Raw genomic sequence first — 25,714 nt, 5'->3', positions numbered from 1 at the left:
TATCCTTTCAAAAACTTTTTTTTTATATCCTTACTGTTGCAACTCTGGGTGTTCTTGTCCACTGTCCATATGTCCCCTCTTTATGAATCCTGCTAAATTCTTGGCCTTAGGGGTCTCTTGAGGCTATAAACCCTTTTGAAAATCTGCCCCCATCTGCAGGTGCTGTGACCTTCTAAATATTCTGGTGTTAGTGTCAATGCCTTGCAATAGGTATCAAGTCAAGTCGTTACAGATCTGCATTTGAGGAGTAATTTGTAAAGGAAAGGATCCCACACTGTGATACAGAGGATTTCATGCTGGGTATGATTTTGTGCCATAAAAATCAAATATTCTGAGGAGTAGTCATTTAAAAATAAATTTTAGCCAGGATTTTTCATACAGCTGTCCTTTATTTCCTTGCAGCCATAGGCAGTCACCCCGGTTAAAGAGGGAAAAGGGATGATTCACAAGAGCAGAGCTAATGACTTACAGCTAGGTTAAGCAACAACTGAAAGGGAGACATAACAATTTACAAATACTTGAAGAGGGTAAATGCCAAGGAAGGAGAAGAATTATTTTGCTCAGTAAAAAGGAACTACAAGTGAGGTGAAATTGTTAAATGGAAAACAGAGGCTGAATATAAAGAAAAACTTCCTGAGAACAAGATCAAGGGGCCTGTGGTATATCTCCCAACGATGAAAGCATCACAGCTTGGCACATTTAGAACTAGAGTAGACAAAACACTAGCAGATATACAACAGGGAACAATTCTACACTGTTGGAGAGAAGAGTTCGACAGTCAGAGAGTCCAGATCTGATATTCTAAAAGTAACAGCTCCATTTCTGTCACAAAGCAGAGGCTTTGAGAAACTAAAGTGCATTACTCAATGAAGTATAGGAGTTTGGAATAATATTTTGAAGTTGTACTGCAGCTGCTTTTCTCCTAGTTTTCGTGGTAACAGTAATTAACATATGCATTCACCACCAGGGGTTTCACTTTGATTGTTTAAAAGTGAAAAGGTAACTGAATTGATATTGTGGAGGTAAAAGTGACACAACAACTACTCATAGCTAGAAGAGAGGACTTTCCAACAAATCAAAATTTATTAACTACACTTGAAAGCAAGCGATGTTCATTCAGAAGGTGAAATTCACCCGTCGAGCAGGGGAGCATGAAAACTATGCTAGCACTTTCTTCCCACTTAAGCCATCAAAACAGAGTCAAATTGGAATTAGGTATTCCATAGGTTTGTGCTGGTCCTCTGAGTCAGGGTTCAAATTCCCCTCAAGAGAGCAGACGCATTTTGTCTTGATCTTCCTATTTATTCTCACTCATTTATATAGTAGCAGGTACATGCATGGCTTTTTACAAAGCCAATCTAGACAGATTCCCTGGGAAGAAGATCTTAAAAACTAAGTTCAGACCGATTGGAGGAAATAAACATAGGAAGGAAATGCAGAAGAGGTAGGACAACAACATGCACAATGGCCTCTGATTATATCAAGAGGAAGGGAAAAGAAGCTTCAACTCAAGTAACACGGAATGGATTGCTACAGAAGTTACTGGCGTAAGCCAACAGAGGCACCCTTCCGTTCACACCTGAAAAGACTGGCAGCATTCCCGCTACTAGAAAAACAAGGCCTTAAACAACTTTACCAGAGCAGAGCGAAACAGCTGTGGGCCTTAAGACATCTTCCTATTTCCCACTGTCTCAAGACTCGTGTCTTCCTTGACCTCTTTGGGGTTGTTTGTCCACATAGGGACAGCTATTATTCTGTGGTTCTTGCACAAGGGTAGGTTGGAAGGGGCTGGTGACACGAGAAGCCAATGAACCTGTCTTCATTTCCCCCGCTGTTTAATTTGGACACCTTTGTCTCACGCTCATCATGTGGGTGGAAGGGACAGACAGACAAAGAATGGCATTGTGGGAAAGGCCCTAGATTGGGAATCTTAAGAGCTGGAGTTCAGTTCCTGATTCAGCCACAGACTTGGTGTGTGTGCTCTTTAGAAAAAGTCAGCCGGGGGAACTTTTCAAAGGCACAAAGAGGAGCGAGGTGCCTGACTCCCCTCACTCTCTGTGCCTCAATTTCTATAATGGGGATAATGTGTCTTTTCTTCCACCCTTTTTCAATCCTGTCGATTTAGACATTAAACAATTTATGGGGATAATCATCTCTAGCTATATCTATCTGTACAACACCTAGCACAATGGGGGCCCTAATCTTGTGCTATCATAATACAAGTAAAATAGCGTGTTAGACACAGAGGACAAGGGTTTGCAATACAGGTCAGTATTTGCATTGGAACTAGAGGTTACCGTGGTAGTTAGTGCTTACTAAACCTGTAACAGCAGAACTTCTCCTGCAAATGTATTCATAACAAGATGCAGGCTGTTTCATTTTGGATTTGGGGTCTAATCTCTTCTGTGTTTAAGGAAGGAACATTTTTCCACTTGACTGCCAATTTATTTGTGGCTTTTGCTCCTTGCGGCATTTCTTTTGGGCAAAGGGCTATAAAAGGGCACCTGAATGAGGCCCTAGAGATTGCAAGTCTTGACTATCCCCAAGAAGTGAGGGAGATGCAGGATGTCTTTTACATATATGCTTCTTTAGCTTCAGGGTGCACTGAGGCACATCACATTAAAAAGCAAATTTAAGGAACAAAAAGAAAAGCAGCACCTGGGAATCTTTACTTTTGTTCTGAATCCTTTTCTAGAGGTTTATGACATCCTACGAAGTTGCTGAAACATGCCTGCCATATTTTTGTCATTTGAAATGCCAAAACTCAGAAGTTTTGCTTACGTTGATTGCAACCACAGTATCTGCTTACGTTCGAGCCCTTTGGCATCTTAAAGAACTTTACACAGAGAACACTGTTCATTTCGCTTTTACAGGTTTTGCCCGTGCAGCAGGCGCTAGAATGTCTCAAGAACATAAATGTTCATAACCAAATAAGATCACAGCTGGAATTTACCTGAGGCTTGGATCATATTTCAGCAGTGGTGAAAGGGAAAGGAAAAAGCTTATTTCTCCATCTAACTCAAAAGGGCTGCAATTGGAGTGTTACATACCTGCTAGACCTATTGATGTAACCCACTGGTGAAAGTGTGTTACAGATCCACTGTTGTGCCTAAGCCCCGCAGGACATTAGTCTGTCTCAGGGCCATGTGGAGAGCTTTGGTTCAAGGCGCGGTAGCTTATGTTTTTAGCTGTGGAGGTCTCTGGGTCAATCCCTGGTGTGCTGGCCAAGATGGTGGCAATCACACAAACTTTTTGTGGAGACTAGAAAACCAGGGCCTAAGCCAAATCAAAGTCTTTCTATTGACTTCAGCGAGCTTTTATTTTATATAGTTCACCTGCCCCCCTTCCTCCCCCCAAGAGAAGGGCTACACAAATAATTGACACTGAATATATGATTATCTGAGGAATTTGGCCTTTTCATTTTGCAAAATATCCATGAGTAGATCATAGCTTCCTCTAAATTAATTAATTATTCAAAAGAATTTGATGTATTTTTGGGGATTAAAATAAAAAGTCTCAAAATTGATCTGTTCACAGGGTTCATCAATTCAAACTTGGGTGTTTAGTTATAACTGGGCACGTAAGTCACATAGTAATGTTTCTGTTCCCTAATTGGAGAAGTGCACAAGCATTTCTGATTTGCGTGTGCATGCGTTTCTTAAAACTCAGTTTCTGCAAATACTCATGCATGCAACTTTGTAACTTCCTTTCTGCAGTTACTGGTTTGCAGATAGCCAACACAAAAAGGGATGCAGGCAATGGTGGAAGCAAGTTTATTTAAACATTCAATCAAGTAGTAAAGGAAGCTTTACAGTTTTCACCCAGCTACAATAAATGACAGAGGATCCAATCCTCTAGTCCTTCGGCAGAGCTCCCACTGATTGCGAGTTAAACTGAATCAGGACCGCAGGATCAGGTTCAGAGAAGCAGGATTTGTATTTATCACCTTCATGTGTCTGTGTCTCTGTGAACTGAGATTATGTATTACGCACAAGTCAGGGATGGATGAAATGGTTCAGATAAAAGAAGAACCCTCTTCCAGGCATCGGCCATTTTTAATAACAAATATGAGGAGTCTTTCGAAGGTTCTGCGGTTTTTTGTTCCTTCCTTTGATGTTTGGGGTTTGCTGAGTGGGACCTGAACTGTAAGTGCTGAAATATCAAGAGAACAGCGAGTCTCAAAGCCCTTCCAAGCCCGTTTGGTAGACTTGCCTCACTCACAGTGGGGTAGGAACCAAACCTGATCCCCTGAAGTTCTTCCATCACAAAACAAGGCAGTACATGGTAATTCAACAGTGCATGTCAGCGGGGTGAGCGTAAGCCACAGGAAGATACTTAATGTGCTGCTTGTGTAAGGGCCGTCAGCCTGGCCATGCCACAATCTCATTGCTGCTCCAGAGTAGATGCAGCTCCATCCCCTCGAAGGGCCGTTTCTCTCGACCAAATGCAGCCCTGACTTGGCTTCCCCCAGCACAACTTCGGTGGGGGAGGAAGACTGCCTCTTCCAGGTGCCCCTACTGCACCATCAGGCATGGCTAAGCCCAGCACAGCTTTTGATGGGGATAAGGGAGTTCTGCCCCTTTAAAGGATCCGGCACCGCAGCAGCATGGCTCCAGGCATCCCATGCCAAAACTTTAGGACTGCGGGGGGAGGGGATAATGAGGAAATACCTGGATTTCCCTTCAACTGCTGTCCATAGCGACTAAAGGATCCTCCCAGCACCCTGCTGAAAGGGCAGCAGGGGAGAACCAGGTAATGACACAGTACCCCCGGCTAAAATAAGCCAGTCTGGCTGAGCCCTAGAAAAATCAGTTGTCGGGCCAGTGAGTGATTTCAAAACTGCAGAATCAGAAAGGGATGTTCAGAACCAGATTGCTGAGCCACTGTGTACTGGCCATATAGGAGATGCTTCCTCCTTTCCCCCCAGCCCCTCCAAGAAAGAGGGAATCCGCTTACTAGACAAGATCATAGGCTTACTCTTGTTTAATTGTAGATCATGTTTAAGCCTCTGAAAGAGTTAAAGAGGACCTGAAAGATAACAAATATATTATGCAGCTGTGTAGGTACCAGATTTTACAAAACTTAACCTATACAGAGTGAATCATAATCTGCACCTTGCGTCATTGAATAAAGAGGTCTTTCGAAAGTCTACCCACTGTGAATGGGCTGCTAGCTCTCAAAACACAAGAAAATTGCCATTCTGCCTACATACTGCTTAGTAGTAGGCATCAAGAAATGTTTTTCCCCCCTAGAAAATAATGTGATTTCAATAATTAGATTCAAACAACCCGATGTTTGTGGGTTTGTTGTCTCTCTCAAAAGGACAAAGGTTCTGACCGAATCAAATCCTTATGTATGATGAAAGATTTGCTTTTAACCGTAAATGTGTGTCAGTTGTTGCTACTGCTATAGCGTTGTCTATCCTGATTCAGTTATGCCTCACATCCACTTTTTAATTATACCTTCATATGAAAAAGCCTTGAAGATTTATCTAAACGACATTTGCTTTTGTGCGTTTCAACTGCAGTTGCCTGTGTGAAGGAAACCTCTCTATTTTGTAGTTACTGAGGGGAAAAGCAGGCAGAGAGTAGTCTGTATATTAGGAGAGATTTCTGAAGAAAGCAAATAATCATCTTTTGTTGAATGATGATGAAGAGCGCTCAAAAAAGGAATAAAACTGGCAACAAGGGAGGAACAACATCATTATAACCCTGGGCCTCCAGCGGGGTTTGGAACCTGGTTGATACTATAATAGTTGTGGCAAACAAAAAAAAAAAAGTGAAATTTTATTTGCTTTTCCAAGGAAGTTCGGTGGGGTCTTGAACACAGGATAGACGTTACACAATAATACTTCAACACTTAGTGATCCCAAGAGAGGGCATGGAAACAACAAGGTAAACTGAGCACAACTGGCTCGTCCAGGGCCACAGAGGAGGTCAGTGCCAAAAGGTAGGTTTGCAATATGGAAGTTCCTGACTCCCTGTACCATGCTCAGTCCATTAGACCATGCATCCAAGATCCCAGGACAATACAAGGATATGTCACACAGGAATAAGAGATCCACGGCACAGCCACAGCTGGCCTGCGTCAGCTGACTCAGGCTCACAGGGCTAAAGATTTCTGTGTAGACATTGGGGCTTCAGTCCGAGCATCTACAATCAGTTGATCCAGGCCAGTGGTGGACTTTTTTTATCCCAGTGTAGATATACCCTACAAGGCATAATCATCCAGGGCTTGATCCTACAAAAGGCCCGACCGGAGGAACTTTCAATGAAATCAATGGGAATTCAATACATAGAGAGACTACAGAATTTGTCTGTTAAATATTAAAGATCATGAAGCACTTTGAGATCCACTGATGAAAAGTGCTGTGTAAGAGAGAGATATTATTATTACTACTCTGAACAGATTAAATGGTATCCAGAACTGGAGTACCAAACCCCCTTTGCTATGGTACCAGTCAGCACCCACAAGCAAATTAGATGATCCTTTCATCTTTACACCCAAAGAGCTGTAGAGTCAGATGCAAAAGCAATTACACCATAAGGCAGCTTCCACCACACGGATCCACACCTCTCAGAAGCATGCTGCATTCATTGTCCTTCCATGAAGGAGATTATAGTCAAGTGGTCGTCAAGGGGTTAACCGAGTTATTCAAAGTATTCTAGGTTGACGCTAATGTCCATCCTTTCCCTTACTTTGTGTTTAGGAAGTGCGACTTTTCCCGTCCACTCTGTTGTGAGGCAGTTAAATAAAGCACAAGTTCTCAGCCTGCAGTCTTATGGGTAGACTTATTCTTATTGCACTGAGCAGTCCCTTTAAAAAAAGAGAGAGACAGTTCACCACTGCCCATACACAGAAGATGTAGGAGAGTGAGAGGGCAAATGCTTAAGTTAGCTATGGCCCATTATGGATGCTTTCCTTCCCACCCATATAGCAGGCACACAGCACGCAGAAGAGACATGCAGTTAGCAGCTGTACATCAATGCTGCGTACATAGTTGAATCAGATCTCTTTCAGCAAGTAGCTGCTGGCTTTGTTTAGGAGGGGAAGAAAGTTCCACTCAGTTATTTTACAGAAATAAAAGCTACCCATTCACTGTTACAGGTGACTTACAAAGGAAATAAAGCCTCCACTATATCACTTAGATGGGTTGTCCCAGCATATAACAATTGAATGTGGACCTTTGCTGCTCCGAATATCCAAGTGCAGAGACCCGGACTTCTTATCGATGTATAGAGTGTCATGCACAAACAAATAAATAAATAGGAAGTGTCTGTATAGCACAAGTTGAGGCCTTTGTGTACATAAAGCTGCTTTAAGCAACTTTTTCTGCTTCCTCGGGTCCGGTCTTCATTCTACTTCCAGAATGCAATGCACTCAAGGGACAGTCTACTGTTTTTATTTCAAAGCATGGACCCCTTATTTTAAAAGGTATCAAGCCTATCTTGGACCAGAATCTGTTCTCAGCTATACCAGTGAAAAAGTGGAGTTGCACCATATATCTACTCTGGAGTGAATGGGAGCAGAACCTGACCTTTGTTTCTAGGTCTGAATATCCAGAGCCATATTCTCTGCTGCTGCAAATTGATGCAGTCCAATTGATTCTGATCCAGTTGCATCTATTTACACAAGCAGAGAATTTGGAGCAGAATTAATAGCAATCATAATGCTGCTGTCAATGAGAGTTGACACAGTTAACCTGTTTACTAATGTCTGGGACTGCTTACTAGAAATTCTACACTCGACTTAATTAACAGAGGATTACGACTTGATTGCCTGATCTCATTAAGGGGTATTATGTGTGGATCTTTCTGTATGGTGTTGCTTTGCTCAGGTAATTGCTGTTGCCATGATCAACCAAACATAAGAAAAACATCTCTGTTTCTCTATCTTAAAGTTTCACATAGACAGTATCTGTTCAGATATAACAGCATCTACAATCACGGAGGACTCTTGGTTCCTGTTGATATTATTTGGAGTTTGTGTGACTCAGCTCCTCAGAAGAATCCAATGCATGTGCTTTTAGAAAATGGATTCCATTGCCAAGTGGTGGCAATTAGCAATTCCAAGACACTTTCTCCATGTAGTTTGAATGCCAAGAAGTGGAACAGCTTATAGGAAGAGCAACAGCTTAGAATGATTTTGCAACAGCAGCAGCAGCAAAGAGGCAGAATATTTTATATTTAGTGATACTGGGCTGGACCAGTTTGGCAAACAGTTCCTCTTCCTGCTCAAAGGCAGGTAAGGTATTTACTATCTAACAACTCCCTACTGCAAATGGGTCAGGTAATTCAAACTCCCTCAAGCCACCCTTGGAGGAGTCTGGTAGAAGTCTAGTCTGTAAATAAATACTTCTCTTCGCGATAGATTGCACATCCTCTGTCATGTGATGTCTCAGTCATTTCCTGGTACTGCCACTCCAAAAAAATACTTCATTTTAACTCCTTCTGATTATAATGTAGGCAACTTCCCCACTGATGCTGCTGTTGCTGCATTTTCCAGTGTCAGTGTCAATGTGTTACTGGGAACCGGAAAAGTTTCTACAGAGAAAACCAGTCAAGCTCTTGAATGACACCAAGGGCTGTTTTTTCCCCTCCTTTGTTACTGCACACTGGGCAATCATCCAATATGTCAGTTCTGTTTGTTCATCTCCAGAGACAATCTTTCAAAATCCAGGCTGCACATACGATCAGCATTAAGACAGAAATTCGGCAATATGGAGCAGCCTGCTGCATGGGTTGCACTGCCAGTGTGGCGTGTGATTTTCCTTAATCTGAGCCCTGGATTCATTATTTTAGAAGATTGTTACATGTAGATCATGTCAGTACCCCATAATTCAAAGTGTCTGTCTCTAAATAAAGGGTCTGTGGGAGTTTTGTCTGAACTTGCAGTGAGCATAAACTGTTCTCAGGATCTGACTCCCTTTGTAATATTCAGTAGTTAAGAGAATGTCAATTTGTGATGGTAGAACACAGGACAAACTATGAAAAAAAATATAGTGGTTCAGAGAAATGCTGAACCTTCACAGATTGAAGTTCATTGGTGGTCAGCATCTCTCAGAAGAGGAAGCCTTACCTAATGAAGTCAATGGAAGGACTCATCAGCTCTGGATCAGGCCCTTGGCCTGATATCTATTGCAAAAGAGATGTTATAATATTGTTAGTCAGAGAACCTTTTTTTTTTTTTTTAAAATTATCTTCCTAATAATGATTACCCTGCTTCACTGATCAGCTGATCTCTTCACACAGAAACAACAACATTTGCCACTGTTATTACTTCCCCAGATCTACATTGACAGAGAGGAACTGGAAAATGTAGGACACTTTGCCTACCATGGCAACCATCTCTCTCAGAGGGCAAACATAGACCTCGAGATTCAGCACAGAATCTGCTGTGCCAGCCTTACCTTTGGCAGACTGCCTCACCAGGTGTTCAACAACCATGACATCAGAACAGACTTTATAAAGTGGTAATCCCAACTGTCCTCTATGGCTGTGAGATGTGGATGACCTACAGAAAACACCTGGAAAACCTAGATGGCCCGCACCAGCACTTTCTCTGGAAGATCCTCAGCAAAGTGGGAGGATTGTCGCACTAATATTAGCATCCTCACAGAGACCAGCATCTTCAGTACTGGGGCTCTTACTCCAGCAGCAGCTGAGGTGGAGCAGGCACATGTCTAATGCCCGCTTACCAAAACAATTGCTGTACGCCCAACTCACCAAAGGAGAAAGGAAATGGGGAGGCCAAAAGAAACACTTCAAAAAAGACATCCTCAAGACAAACATCAGGAGACACGTACTGGGAGACAGTAGCCCAAAACAGGGCTAACTGGCAAAGACAAGAGAAGAAAACAACGACTGTTGAGGAAAATCACCTTGCCCTGTCACTGAAAAAACACAAAGAAAAGAAAAAAAAAAAAGGATAGACAAGTGTCATGCAGCAATCGTGGCCCTATCTGGCCTTCCAACACCACCTGCAATGTCTGCCAATCAGTCTGCGGCTCAAGGATCGGACTCCTCAGTCAGTCACCAAGGACCCATATAAAAACAAAACCCATGGCAGAGATCATCTTCGAACTCAAGGGATCGCGGACGACTTCGCCAGCATTAAAAAAATTCCGTTAAATTAAAAAGGAAACAAACAAATGCCAGTAATTTTTGCTAAGTGTAGTTGAATATTAATACTGTGGTCATGTGACACTTAAAATTATTCCCAGCCCTTCCGACCCATGAGACAGAACAGGGCTGGAGAATGAACATGGGTACAAGATTGGCTGAAGGCAGGGACCAGGGAGAGTTAAATTGTACAGAGGCACCCAGGGAAATTAGTGTTGCACCAGTATATGAAAAGATGGAGGGGTGGGAGAATGAAATTGATTTAAACATTTTTTTTCCCCTGGAGGGAGCGGGGGGGGCAGTGTCTAGATTGCTCTTCTATGGCAATTCCCACCTCAACCTTCCTCCACACCCATACAAGATGCCTCTACAAGGAATTGCTGTAGATCCTAGAGCACTGGTTGTGAGACTGCAGCTCAGGGCATGAAGTGGAGGGGAGCTTGTCCCTAAGATGTTCTCTGTCATCTAAGTGGTCCACATCAGAACCCTGGATACGGGGGCATTGGAATGATTATCTGACAACCCTCAGGTTACCAACAGGCTTGTATAAAAAGTCAATTCAAATCACTCAGGAAAAACAGGCTTGAAAAAAGAACATCAGTGCAGTAGAGAGTGTTAGGTACTCAGTTTAGCACTGCTCCCTCTGTTTAGGTCAGGTTTTGTTTTTCCACATGCAGAAACATGTATAAACTTAGAGTACTACACAATGCCTTGCTAAAATCACCCAAATGGCCATTACAACCATATCCAAGATCAACAAGTTCTTTTTCCCTGCAAGCAGCCCTTTGTGTTTAGTAAGTATTTGCCCTCGATTTTACCATTTATCAATCCAATAGCAGGTGTTCTGGAGCTGAACATCAGCTATTTAAGGGTAACCTGCTTAATAAATTCTAAAGCTGGCAAGCAATGTTAAATAAGTAGCTAGTTACCGGCTGTCAGTAAACTTTGTTCAGACAAAACAAAACACACTCTGTTTAGTTTATTAGTTTCCTCTCTTTATGCTTTGGTAGAACAAATCTTAAGGAAGAGAATGGGGCCAGCAAAACTACACATTTTAATTATGTGACATTACACAGGGACTGTCCTTAAACTCTTTCCGTTTTTTCTTTGGATAACTAAATGGTGTGCATTACTCCCATGCTTTTATAGGGAATAGCACTATGTTGCCAGTGGTATATTGCCAATATGGAGGGCACATTCTCTCTCTTGGAAAAAAATCCATGGGGAGAAAAAAAAAATGGGAAAATCTTGCTTATTTAAATGCCAGGATTTTGTAAGCTGTATAAATCCCCATTCATGCACCCATCCCATATCATATTTTTCCAGTCTCTTTCCAGGAACAGTGCAGTGTGCTGTACAAATTGTGAAGTTTTGGACAAGAAAGGGACCCCATTATGCAATTGTATCACTTACAGATGGAGCCTTACATACTCACTTGCCCAAACATAAAAACACATGCCCAAATCTGGCTGGTCTAGTATGATACCGAGAAGGCTTCCTTTGACTTAAGGAATTTATTTTAAACAGGAGTCCAAAACTTGAAGAGGCTGTTTCTGTGCTTCACTATTACTAAGGTTCTTAAATATAACTATCTACCACAGAAGTCTGGAGAATGTGGGATGGGTGGTCAGGGCCCAAATGACCAATTCAGCCAAGGAAGTTGAGTAGAGAAGAGGAAGCTTCCTTTCAGTGATCTATTTTGGGGGGGAAAAACAGAAGTGGATGGGCCCTTCATTAGAACAATTGGTTTCAGCCACATCTGCTTGTTACAGATAAGCACTTCTCTCTATGCAAACATGAATGCCAGTGTTAATGGCCAAGTTGAACCTTTCCAAGAGATACCTATGGCGGGGTTAGAGAGGCCAGGAAATGGTGCAGGGGAAACCTCATTCCTACTCCCCACAAAAGGTAAGATAAGTCCCTCTGTGCTATAGAGTGTATTGGGGCGGGGGGGGGGGGGGGGGGGGGGGGGGGGGGGGGTGGGAAACTTTAAAAAAATATAAGCTGTCACTAAGTTTCAGAGACTTTCCTGCTCCTCCTTGCAGGCTCAGGGGCTCCACAGGGAAACATGAGATCTGGATCTGTCCCAATCGGCAGTCAATGTGCAGGTATTACAACCTAGAGTAAGGTAGGGTGAGTTGTGCCTCTGTTTTACACAGCAGACAACTTGGTGTCTCTATTTTGAGGTTCTTACGTGTTATTGCTCTGAATTCTAAGAAATAAAGCAGTGTTATGTTGCACCCTTCCAGCAAGAGCATTTATGTTTTTAAAAAACAACTTCCGGGAGTAGGCTGTGAAACATAACACGCCACTCCTCCGATACCTCCTTGGCGCCATTGGTTAGGCACACCATAATTCTGCAAAACAGCCTTCTCCAAAAGGCGGTGCAAGCCCAGAATCTAAGTTTGTGTTGTTTCAAGTAGCAGGAGCTTAGGTGAGACTGTTTGCTACATAGGGAAGGGAACAATGTCTCAGTATATGGCTTGTTCCTTTAGCACCTTATTCACAAAGTCCCAAGGAGAATGGTGGAGGGGTTCTGCTGGCTGCAGAGGAAAAGGAGACAAATCAAAAATGCCCGAAGAACTCTCTCAACTCACAAAAGCAGCTGGGATGATGTGACCCTGAGTTTAGAAAGTCAGGCTATGTCTACCCTGGAAAACTTACAGAGGCACTGCTGTACCGCTGCAGCTGCCCCACTGGAAGGTCTCCAATGTAGCTGCTCTATGCTGATGGGAGAGAGTTCTCCCGTCAGCATAATTAAACCATCCCCACTGAGTGGCAGTAGCTACGTCAGTGAGAGAGCCTCTCCCACTGACATAGCGCTGTTCACAGCGGCGCATTTGTCAGTGACACTTATGTCGTCAGGGGTGTTTTTTCACATCCCCGACCGAAAAAAGGATTAGTGAAGACATAGCTTCAGTCTATCCTTAAGACGGCACCTAAGCTCAGGATGGGCTGCCTGGTCAGCATTTGGGGCAAGAAATCTTGCCGTCAACAAATACATATGAACATCCATGATCTCTTGGTTACAGTCATGCCCATTTGCAGAGATGCCTTAATATCTACTCACACTGAAACAGATTCCTGCTTAAGTGCAACGTTTCCAGGCAATGATGGAATTATGTTCTTATGAGGACTGCAAAATTGTAGTAAATGCCATCTCTTCCATAATTTCGACATCTCCATAAGAATGTAAGTGTGATCTCTTCAGTGTTTTCTCCTTCCTCTATGCCAATGATGAAACATTAGCACTAAGTAATATTTAATTACACCTATTGATATTTAAGGGACATATGAAGACCTGAAGAATGGAAACAAGAATAAGATGTTCACAGGCATGTCTGGCTGTGAAGTAAGATACGCTGTATTGCAAGGGACATCTGAAACCTGTTAATAGCACTCCAGGTGTTAAAATAAACGTAACAAAAGAGTAGTGTCACTATGGAATCTCTGTACATTCAGTGTCAGCACTCACAATAGCATAAGGAAGAAACGGAGTCATACCAGGGGGATCCAGCAGAGCACAAGAAACAGGTTGTTAATGAAGTTCCTGAAGTAGCAGCTAGTCAAAGGGGCACAACACCATGTAGTCAAGAAAAAGACATACGATACCTTCCCGTGTGAGGCACCGTGTTAAAAAATGGGATATGAAACTTTGCCAATGAAACACCTCTGTTGTGCCAACTCTAGCTGATAAGGAGGTGTGATCTGCACAGTGGGCTAGTGGTTAGAGTTAGAGGAGCACAGGAGATTGTAGCTCACATAACCCAGAGTCTGGATATACCTGCTAAGCAGATGCATAAGGTCAACAGGTGCAGACACTTGATCTTTAAAGACCTCGGTGAGTATCAGTTGTGCAATCTGTTATCATCATGGGGCGCTTCAGTTTAGGGTCGTGACTGATGAGGGAGGCAAAACTTGTTTTGTAGAAGCCGAGGGGTGTATCTAAGCCCTGCCGAACAAGATTTGTTCAACAAATCCTTGAAGTTACTGTTGTTGCTCTGGACTGACAGGTGTAATTGAGATGAAGATCTGATCTGCTAACTTTAAACTTTTACCTTTTATAACCTACAAAAATACTAAATGCTGTATTCATTCAGTGGTCACAACAGCAACACAGAATTGGTTTTCTGGTTCCCCAAATCCTGGAAACAGAAGAACCTGGTAATTTCTCAAACCATAGAAAACTTAACACTTTTTTTCAGTTCCCCAAAACAGTTTGCCCAACGTGGATCAGATGTTACTTACAGTAGATTTTAAGAAAGGGAGGAGCCTAAGGCTGAAGTAGAGTTACCGGTTTCCCCTTATTTAAGAAAAAAAAAAAAAAGCTTCTCTGGAGCGGACGTTAATAGTGGGAAAACACAGCAGTTTCATTACTATAAGCTCTAGTTATTTATGTTGTGATAGCACCTATGAGCCCCTGTGCCACCAGGACCCTGTTGTATTAGTCACTGTATAAATATAGAACAAAGACAGTTCCTGCCCTAAAGCGCTTACAATCAAAGTAAACTAAACGCTAACTACAGTGTTTTGCATGACTACTCCAGTCAACCATTATAGCCAGTGCTTTTTTTTATTTATTTATTTTTAAACGGGTAACTCTCAGGAAAGCAGAGACACAGGAACAGATCCTCAGCTGGTAAAAGTCAGCAACCTCTGCTGAAAACAAAGTTGCGATGCTCATTTATCCTGCCCTCACCTTCCAGACAGGCTAATGTTAGCCTGAGACAGACTGGGGAACGTCTTCACTACGGCAGCTACCGCTGTGCAGCCGCAGTGCTTCTGGTGAAGACTCTCTAAACCGATGGGACAGAGCGCTCTCATTGGCTCGATAACTCCTGCCTCCATGAGAGGCAGTAGCGATGTCAGTGGGAGAAGTTCTCCCGCCGACATCATGCCGGGGTTTGTGTGAATTATTCACACCCCTGTGCGATGCAAGTTATACCAAAGTAATTTGTAGAGTAGACATAGCCTCTGGGATCCTGGGCCAAAGCCCTATAATTAAGGCCCAAGTAGGCACTGCAAAAAAAGGGGTGGGAGAGAGGGAAGGAGCTATGCTGTTCCTCACCACAGTATGCCTGCCGAGGCGCTCCACTGGCACGCACAGCTACTGCTGCTTCATCTATACCACACTTTCTCAACCTGTGGTACGCGTACCCCTGGGGGTATGTGAGACACAGGCAGGGGGTACGTGGCGAAAAATCCAGTGAAGGGAGGTGAGTGGCAGCCACTGACTTCTGGGGAAGCCAGGTTGCAGCCGCCTGCTTCCCGCCCAATCCCAGATGGGATGTCCAGCCACCACAGTCCTGGGAAGCTGAGCAGCAGCTGCGGGCTTTCTGGGACACCAGGCAGCAGCCTCCCGGTCCTGCCTGGTCCCAGCTCCCAGGTGGGAGCCCAGTGGTAGCCTCCTGCACTTTACGCGCTGGGCTCGCAAGTGGGTGGCTGCCACCCGCGCCCTGGCTCTGAGCTGAGAGCCAGCCTCCTGTGCCCCAGTTTGAAGACGGGCAGCAGCTGCCTGCCCACATCCCCGGGTCCCAGCCTACACAGAAGCCTCCTCTGCCCCAGCTTGGAACAGGTGGCAGTCGCCCACCTCCCGGGCTGGCAGCCAGATGGCAGCCGACTGCAGCTTGCCCAGGTGGCAACCCCCCTTGGCTCAAAGCCTGGTGCCCAGAAAGTCAGGCAGAGAGAGCCCAGCAGCTTGTCCAGTCCTGGAGCCGGCTCTAGGGGCAAGTTTACTTGTCAATTTCACGGCTCTAGCTGAGCCGTGAAATTAACAACTATGACAGCCCCAGATTTTAGCAGTATAAAAATGTTAAGAGGGGCCCACACTGTGTGATTTGCCCCAGGCCTGCACTCCCCTAGGGACGGCCGTGGGGAGTGCTGCTATCCACTCTGGTGGGCCGCTAGTGCCTGCTCATACCTCACAACTTCCCACCTGTGTGAGGAGAACACCAGGTGATCCTGCCATCAGGCCATAGTGATTGGCTGGCATTGATCTTTGCTCCTATGTGGAAGAAGGAGAGGAGGAAGGAGGGGAGAAACAGCAGGGGGTTTTGTGATCTGCCACAGCCACACAGCACTGCAGAACTCAGAACTCTCCTGCTTTACGAGAAATACAGTCGTCCAGCGGTAAAGGGGAAAAAGATGGTATTTCTGAGAGTGGAACATTGAGTGTTGGGGTACTTATTACAATTTTCAGAAGTTAGGGGGTACTTGCTACTTAAAAGGTTGAGAAACACTGATCTATACTGCCTACCCAAGTTCAATTTGCTTTCAGAGCTCCTCTCCACCAGGATAATTGGAAGGAAAGACACGCCCCAATGATATGTAGTACAGTCCTATACATCAAACAGAGCAGCAAAGAGCTGTGAACTTAGTCGCTAAATTAAGTACCTGTCTTTTTAGACACTTTCAGTATAGACATTTGCACAAGCACACAGACAAAATGTACTAGTTAATGCATTGTTCTATTTTAATTAGTCACTGATTATTATTGTTTGGCTTCTTCTGCTGCTCTCACTTTAACTTCTGGTAATAATTTTTAAGCAATTAAAGGAATAACCTTTCATTGCCAGGGATATTTAACAATTTGGCTCGATCATCAGCTGATTGCCTAAGACTGAGCACATATTCAGAACACCTTTTAAGTAAAGACCATTTCAGAGGCCTGTAAACATCTGGGCAGAATTTGCAAAGAGGGAAGAGACTGAGGTTTGTAAGTGATGCCTCTTTTCCACAGTAGGTGGATCAGTGTGCGCTAGGGAATTAGTCTGCTATTTTGGGGGAATGTTTCCAATCACTCTACCTACTTTTGCTCTGCTTGGTGTTGTTTCAGAAACTGAAATTAACTTGGCCCCAGCATTAAGTGACTGAACAGGAACTAACATTGGGCTTACCATAGATAGGCTGTGCAGGGGTGGAGCAACACGCTGAACTAAAAATACATTCATTGGTCCGACACAGTTCCCTATCAGCGCATTCCATTTCTTCATCTGATTATTAGGAGACATTAAATATAAGGCCCCCAATGCTGGCAATTAGCAAGAAAGTTGTCTTCCTAGAAAATATGTGCAAATGTTCAAACACTGTGTGCTGAATAGGCACAATAATGAAATATAAAAAAGTTTGACACTCATAAAATGAAGCTGTATTTCAAAATTTGTCCTTCCCGCCACTGGTAAAAAGGCGTGTATTTTATCTCTAGGATGCTCCAACACCTGTTTTTGCCTGGTGGAGCTATTTGCATTTCTTAACTGCACACACCAAAAGTTGTAATAATATTGATCTGATGGGAAATGTAATCGGAGAAGTTAGATGGTGATTTAATTATGATTAGATTTTTAATCAAATGTCAATTTCACTGTACACACAAGTTGACTAAAAAAAAATATTCCCATTGCCCAGCTGTAAATTTCTATTGTCCGAGTATGACAAATGCTGCTTGAGAACATATTAGAGTTTGATTCAAGGCTAAAAGTTTGACACATGATGTTGATGTTTTAAAAGTTATAAGGCTTTAACTTTTGGAATCTCAATGTCTACTGTCATTTAAAAAAATTACTATCTGATCCCAAATTTCCCACAACTGAAAATTTAAATTGATTAAAATTAAAAATAAAAAAATACTTAAAAACAAAACCACCAATATTACCATCAAAATTTTTCAAAAAATTGAATTCTGCTAACCCTAATCATTATTACTTTTCATACTAATAAAATGAAAATATTAGCTAAAACATAGAAAGTATAAATACAATACAATGTTGCAAATAAAGAGGTATTTTATGCATGGAACAGTTGTAGAACCAGACCCAAAGGAATGAGATAGAATATTAAATTTGATAATGAACTCTGTGGGTCAAAACTTCTTGTCCTTACTCATTTATTACTTACATGAGGCTGATGAAAACTGTGTGTAAGGACTAAGGAAATGCTATGGGGCTTCTCTATGTTTGAGCTACATCCAATATACACATGGGTAACTCCACTGAAATCAATGAACCAGCGTAAGACAAGCATAAGTGAAATCAGACTCAAGCCCTAGGAAAGAGCCTCAGCATTTGGCCTTATGTTACTCATTTTAATAATAATGTTTTAATGAGCACTAACCAAACTAATATAAATTGAAATGGGATTTCCAATTGCCTGGCAAAAACTAGACAGTTCATTTACTGACATTATGAAATATCCAAACAAGACATTTTATTATTACCAAACAAAATACAACAGCTGGAAAAATAAACCTCAAGTTGTCCTTGAGAGTCAGGTTACAGACCCATTAAATGAAATGGTGGAAAACAAACTGAAACAGTTTAGATTTAGAATCCCCCGAAAACGGGACGTGCAGGCCCTAATTGTTCAGTTCAGTGTGGCTGTTTGGTTTGGTGGATGAACAGAGATAAGGAGTCAGAAGGCAGGGAAGGGGCCTCACAAAAGCAAAGCTGTGTTATAAAAAAGAAACTTGTCAGTCCAACAAACTGTGGGAAAAAATATTGTTGGCAAAGTGCAAGAGGAACAAAGCCCTGCTAAGCTGTGTTTGCTGAACTTCAGAGGAAAACAGGAGCACAGATGTTAATATTAACACAAGGGACTCCCCAGCTTGGGAAAAAAAATATAGTGGATGTCCAAAAAAGTTACTCCTATCATTGTAAGTCTTTCCAGTTCTATTTAAAGATGGCAAAGGAGCCAACGAGAGAAGCCGTGCTTTCCAGCTCTGCATAAACACTACAAGATAAGGGTGGTACCAGGTGTCAGCTAGCCCTGCAAAGTCACTGAAATGTCAAGGATTGTTTTTCCTTTACTCCCTCTCTCTTTCCTCTGACTGGGAACTGCCAGTGTTTATTTAAAAGATATCCCTCGTATTTGGCAAGAATGCCAGCAGAGCAGACGGTAATGGATTATTATTTGTAGCTGGAAGTCTGCCAAGAGGTGATAAGGATAGCCTGCTTACCCAAAGACCCAAAGCCTTACCATTAGCAGTGGGAGTCAGAGATTGACTTGTCATGCCAGCCTGTTGCTATAGTTAGTCAGATGGGGACTTTAAAATGAGCTCCCTCCAATCTATGTTTGATCCGACCCATTTAAAACAAAAAAAACAAAAAACAAAAACAAAAACAAACAAACCACACACCACACTCTTCAGGGGGTTAAAAAACAAAAACACAGATTTAGGGATTAAAAGGAAGGCATCCCAGCTTCACTTTCTAACTGACCATAATGAAAGACTAATCCATTTGCAAGACCAAGGCCCAATTCTCCTCTCTTACATTGGTGTAAGCTAACAATCCAAAGCCTAATGAAATCAATGTTAGTGTTTTCAGTGGCTTTGGATCAAACCCAAGTAAGGAGTACCTTAATTGAAGTCAATAGAATTACACTAGGATAAAACCAGCACAGGCCAGAGGCAAATGAGGTTCACCGTGTATTAACTTGCCTTTGAAGGAACACAACAGTGAAACAACAGAGATAAAAACGGTATATCAATTTTCCATCAATGTCATCTAGGAAGGGCATTTCTTATCCTTTGTTTAACTAGACACAGGACTGAAATGGTTAATGTCAGAATCTCTTGAGGCAACTGGGCTAAAGGAATGTAATGTCTTATGTCAGATCTATTTAGATTAACATTGTTTACTATTAATCTTCTCTGCAAAGCCCTTTCTTTCCTGACCAAAAAATACCCAGCAAACCTTACTAGCCTCTCCCTATCCTAGTTATCCTGTGTTTTCTGGGGGGGTCAACCTTTTATTTGCCCATCAGACTGCATTCCCTGTAATTAAGGCACTTATAATACAATGTAGCAAGAGCTAAAGCACAGCAGCCCTTACTGCTGTGTTTTAAAGCCTTAAAAGTTAAGTAGTAATTTTATCTGTTTAGAGCTGGAAAAAAAAAAAAAAAAGAAACTCTGATCACTGGAGAGGTTGGTTTGCCATTAATGAAACCAAAATAAATAGACCTTCTTCTCTTACCTCTCATGAGCAGATGTTAAGAAATGTTACCCTAGCCAGGCTGCCTTCAATACCTTTTGTTCCTTTAAAAAGGTAATTAAGGAATTAACCAATACCTTTTCCTTTTTCAATTTTTTTCCTGTGACCCCAGATATGCCTGAAACAAAGCCACAGGTTTACATATGTTTAAGTTTGGGGGAGTTCACAGATCCAGTTCAAACAGGGTAGGTGGCCTCTACTACCTCTCTTGGGGGCTGAATCAAAAACCTGGATCAGAACGCTCTGACCTGGAGGTGGGTAATTCAGACCCAAATTCAAACTTTGTGACTCAAGGGTTAATGGCTAATTTTTTCCTAAAGAAGTTCCTCACCTAGCTAATAATCCCATTTTCCTACTACCCATTCATGTTTCACAGTGCTTTTGCTTAACTGCGTCTCCGAGTATAACCATGCTTAAAAGACTTGAGAAGTGACTCTGTAAAACAAAATGAAAAACAAACATCTGGAGTTCCACAGCCCGTATCTAGACATTTGTATGAAAAGTGTTGAGTTTACAAGTCAAGAGAGGATTTTTCTAAACTAACTGTAAAACCTGGGATCTGAAAGTCAGCCTGGATTGTCTCTCTGTCTTTGTAATACTGAGGAATACCAAAGCCATAAGTACTGCCCCCATACTAAGATTGCAAGTTTCCATAGTGAGGGGATTTTGAACCATTCTGCCCCCAACTTTCCGGGGGGAGAACCTCCTTTTCACCTGAAATGCTTCATGTGTAGTCTCTTGCTAAGGAAGATTTATTTTCAGATATTTGAAGTTAAGCAGACAAGGTATTTTTGAGTTTGGCTAAAAAATAAACAGTGGGTTTGCCACTTCTTGAAAATGTCTCATTGCTTTAGGCCAATGCCTAACGGACTTACAAATTCGAGGTTTGTTTTCTACACTGGTCCTGAATGAGAAGAACCATTGCGTATAAGTTTGGGATTACTGAGACTGAATGGGCATTGCTTGGCTGTTAAGGGTCAAAATGCTAAATTCTGGGACCTATTTTAACTTGGGTTTGAAGTCTCACGGCCATTAAGAGTAACACGGAGAGCATTCAGAGCCTCCAACTCTTATAAGATCATAGCGATGGTCTACCAGGATTTCTGTATCTGGCCTGAGAAAATAATAGCTATAATGCATGAGGCTTACAATCTTTGGTGGAACAGGCAGAAGAGTTTAAGTCCCAAGAGAACAAAACAAAACAACAAACAAAAACCAGCTATGGTTCAGTGCAGAGAAAAGCTGCAGTGGAAGGGAGGACAAACTAAGTCTTGAAATACCAACTTATTATTGTTTCTTCATCCATCTAGTATCTATTCTGCAGTCAGGCTGTGTTTTGAGGTAGCAGTTTTGTTACTGTAAATTGCCAATCCAATTAAATGATATCTTGTTTGTCACAGCTTACTCCTAGCACTAGGAATGGGTGCATTAAGGAAGGATTAATGGAGGCAGTGCCATAATCAACAGCCAATAAAGTGCTGTTCCTCACCCATTCAGGTACCCTCTCCTTTCTCTTACTGCATTATGACGTCTGATCCACTCTGCAAGATATTTCTCCTAGGATCTTTCCTCAGTTGTTTTTCCAAGAGGTGTCTTTCTGCCCACATGTGTATCCTCCTCCTCTTTGCTGCTGTTTTTTTCTTCCTGAGCAACAGATTGCAGCGCTGTTGTCTTTTTGATCAAATGAGAAAGACACCCACAGCAATGACGTGCATGTGGTTTTTTTCCTTGCTATTTGGCAACGGAGCCTATTGGCAGGTCTCTCTACCTGGATCAGACTTCTCCTTTATGACCCTGGTCTTTATTGCCACTGGGCTTCTTGGTTTTTAAGCCTGGCTTTGTTCCAAGTCAGTAGCATTTCCCTTTTTGCTCATTTCTGCAACCTTTGGGGTCCCCATCCAGTATATTCTTCCCCTCCCTCCTGTTGGCTTCTGCTCTTCTCCAAGGGTAAGTTCTCATCCACTGAACTACAGTAGAATCGATCACCATCCTCATGTATAGAACCTACACATGGTGCCCAGGATGTGGAAGGGACACATTTGCTCATTGTTTGACCACAACAAAGGGTTCTTTGAAGTCAGTAGCACAACCCCAGTTGACTTCAGCGGAAGTCAGGTCCATAGGCTTTGCCAAAACTGAACAGGCTAATTGTACATTCATTCTGGTATCCTGTCTCTGACAGCAGCTGATGTTTAAGAGGAACATCCCTATGATGCATCTAATTCTGCAAGGGCACAAGATTTCGTCCATGCCTAACTAGTGAAATCAATTTATGCTCTGTCACATGAGGACTTGAGGGATAGATCTTAAAATTGAGGTCCTAATCAATATGAGCACAGATGATAGTTAGATTGCCTTGCAATCTAAGATTAATTATATTTCTACAGCATCTTTTGCCTGAGGATCTCAAAACACTGCATTAAGCCACAACTAATGAATTTAGCTTGCTGACCCTCCTGAGAGATATAGGTGCATTTTAATTGCCATATTACAGATGGGGCAAAGAGGCATGGAGACGGTTAGGAGACTTGCACAAAAAGGTGCACAGAATATTGGAGGGAGAGTTGGGGATAAAATCCAGATTTTGTAGCTCCCAATCCTGTGCCCCCTTCCCTCCCTAAGTTCACTTGGAGCCTCAACTATTCCTCTGAGCCTTTGTGCCTTGGCTCTACGCAGGCAGTAGCACTGTGCAGCACCAGGACAGCCTGTCACTGACTCAGAGGGGGCAAAACGTGCCTCTCCTGGTCAATAAAACCTGTGTATGTTGAGGGGAGGCTCCCATGTCCACTGCCATGTCCACATTGTGCTACTTCTTCCTTTCATCAGAGACTCTTTGGAAACTTTAGATTGTATTTTCTGCTCTTCTTCCTTCCAGCCTTTGCACACTGCATGGTCTTTTCTTCCTTCCTTATTGCTGCTTTCTCTTCAATCCCACTTCTCTTTCACGGTCTCCTACTGTCCCACCACAAACAGACTCCTGGGCTCGGTCGCTGGCTCTGCCCATGACTCACTGTGCAACCTTGCACACATCACTACTCCTTCCCATATCTCAATTTAAACATCAGCTACCCAGCTCACAGGAGCATTGAAATAGCTTACTATGATTGGGGCTAGATTGCATCTCATTCCCCAAATACAAGGGCTGGCCAAGGCTAAGGTCAGCAGTCGAGTTAGCCTGTCCAGAAGGAAGGAGAGGGAGAGGTTATAACTGCTCCAGACAGTGCAGTTGAGATGTGCGTGCTGTACTGTGTGTAGCGTGGGCCATTGTTGCTCACGTTTCCTCTGCTCCAACTCCCTCTTACTTAGGTACAATGCCTCTTGCAGCTCCCACCGTGCATGCTGTGGTGGTAGTGGTGGAGAAAATGCTTCTGCTAGCAGTGGTTGAAGACCACCCTGACACCTTAGTTCTTGTAACACTCAGGGTTTAGCTGCACTGCAGCTGGGAGGTATGATTCCCAGCGCAGGGAGACTTTCACGAGCGCTGCTCACGCTAGCATTCTAAAAAAAAAGCAGTATGGACACTGCAGCATGGCTCAGGCTAGCCACTCAAGCTCAGAGCCAGGTGGGCTTACACTTGGGTGGCAAGGCTGTGCCACTGCCCAGGCAGCAATGTCCATATGGCTATGAGCTAGTGCACATCGGTCTACCAGCTCTGGGAATCACACCTCCCAACGGCAGTGTATACACATGCAGAGGTGCTACAGAAGGACAAGGTATTACAAGGAGTATGTCCTCTTTCCCATCCTGATTGGTTTCTGAATCTCTGGGCCCATCTCTTGTTCAGTTACATTCACAGCAAAGCTGGACTGCAAGTTTCTACTGAAAAGAAAAAAAAACCATCACAAAGAGACCCAATATGTACTAAAGTTGCTCTTATGCACCTCATTAAATGGAAAGAACATGAAATAAAGTTCCTACACCTCAGTTAGGTCAAATAAGGGATTTCATTTGTCCATCTATTTAGTCTGCTTTCCCATGAAAGAAAATCTATTCCTGCCATACAAAAAAAAAAAAAAATGGGGAGCAGGGGAGAGAAGCTTAATACATCTTTCAATTTATTACCAGGAGGCTGGATTGGCAGACCTTGCTGATGTAGCCAGCTTAAGCTCCATCCAACCTGGTTATCCCCCAGCTGCAGGAACAACAGAGCACTTGAAAGGTAATATTTTTGCTATTAGTGAAGAAAGGAAAAAATGTGATCTTTGCTGTAGCTCTGGGAATAATTTTTCCAGAGCTACATAGTATAAGCCTGAGTGAGTACTGCTGTTTTTGGCAACTGCCCTCCAGCTTAGCTCACATCAATAATTTTAATGCTTTATTTGTGGTTTGAGTTTTAAGCAATGGTGAAAGCCCAGAAAAGGGGGAAAAGGGCACAATTTGCTAAATAATCTTGAGTACATGACATTCATAAAAATACACTAAAGTTTACAGAAATTTTAGAGGCCATACACGCTCATAAAGCTGAGCTATGAAGCACTTTTATTTTACACATTCAAACATCACTGAACAACTTGTCATGTGGTTTTAATTGGATCTTTAAGGGTTCAGTGGTTAAGACAGACTGACATTCATTCTCAGATGCCTGAATGTTGCACAATATCTCAGGTGTCTTATAATTTCAGTAGACTAGAGGAGATCAATTTTTGCTTCTGCAGTGTATTGGTAGCATTCTTTCAGAGTTTATTTATTATTTGTAGTATCGAGGAGCGGTAGTCATAGATCATGCTCCCGCTGTTCTAGATGGTGCACAAGCACACAGCAAAAGAGATATTCCATGCCCCAAAGAGCTTACAAATTACTAAGGGCTATTCACCTACAGTTAACACTGCTCATGTTCTCTCTCACTCCTTTGTACTTTTAGAGTCATATTCTGTTCTTGTGACCTGAATGAAGGCCTAAAGCTGGTCTGAAAATGAGGTCTTCCACCACCCATTACAAGTACTTCATCCTCCTGTGACACTTTCTGCAAAAATTTTGTCAAAAACCCAGTTTTTCCATTGAAAAAAGTTTAAGGGGAAGTTTTTTGACCATCCCTACAGAAAACCCCTTTAATGTAGAACTGAGAATAGAATTTGGCTCCGAGTGGACCCAGTCCAGCAAAACACTTAAAGTTAAGCACACACTTAAGTATGAGTAATCAATTGATGTCAATGAGACTATTCATATGCTTACAGTTAAGCACATGCTTAAGTGTTTGGGTCAATTGGGGCCAATATTATTAGGAATGGCATTCATTGGGACCAGTCCTGCCCTTATTGAAGTCACAGAGCTTCCAGTAGTTTGCACAGACAGAGAACCAGGCCTGTTGGCGTGCTGCAACAGGGAAACATCATCAGTGAAAACTGCACATAGGGATCACTCCAGGACCAGCAGAGACAAACTGGGGAAAGTGCTGAATGAGCAGCTCAACCCCTAGGGGAAAGAGCAACTTTCACTGCTCTGCAGCAACCCCATCTGGCTTTTTCCAGAAGCTGCATGGGCAAGTGTTGGTGGGAGGGGGAATGCTGTAGCCCTCTTCAGATGCACAAGTAAAGAGGGTGTGTCCTAGCATCCTCTCCACTCAACATGTATGCACGCACGTGGTAGTTGCATCAGTCTGAGGTTTAC

The 25,714-nt window shown here is 42.8% G+C and overlaps 1 protein-coding gene and 1 long non-coding RNA gene across 11 annotated transcripts in view; one reads left to right on the top strand and one right to left on the bottom strand.

Moving 5' to 3' along the window:
* The window catches only part of LOC137144944 (uncharacterized), a 59,778-nt gene that overhangs the window by 1,357 nt on the left and 32,707 nt on the right, over positions 1–25,714 (top strand). For 2 of the 3 annotated variants that reach the window (XR_010917524.1, XR_010917527.1), the window contains exon 2: positions 24,173–24,266. The exons of the other annotated variant lie outside the window; for it this stretch is intronic. This is a non-coding gene — a long non-coding RNA (uncharacterized lncRNA). The remainder of the gene's footprint in view (positions 1–24,172; positions 24,267–25,714) is intronic. 3 annotated transcript variants of the gene reach the window in all.
* Positions 1–25,714, bottom strand: part of FGGY (FGGY carbohydrate kinase domain containing) — a 351,678-nt gene that overhangs the window by 306,571 nt on the left and 19,393 nt on the right. The window lies entirely within an intron of this gene.

The sequence above is a fragment of the Emydura macquarii genome, unplaced genomic scaffold (genome assembly GCF_026122565.2).
Source record: "Emydura macquarii macquarii isolate MOO-44397 ecotype Brisbane River unplaced genomic scaffold, CSIRO-AGI_Emac_v2 contig_3506, whole genome shotgun sequence".
NCBI classification, from domain to species: Eukaryota; Metazoa; Chordata; order Testudines; family Chelidae; genus Emydura; species Emydura macquarii.
The sequence above is the reverse complement of the archived record's forward strand: the minus strand, read 5'-3'. Positions and strand labels throughout refer to the sequence as shown.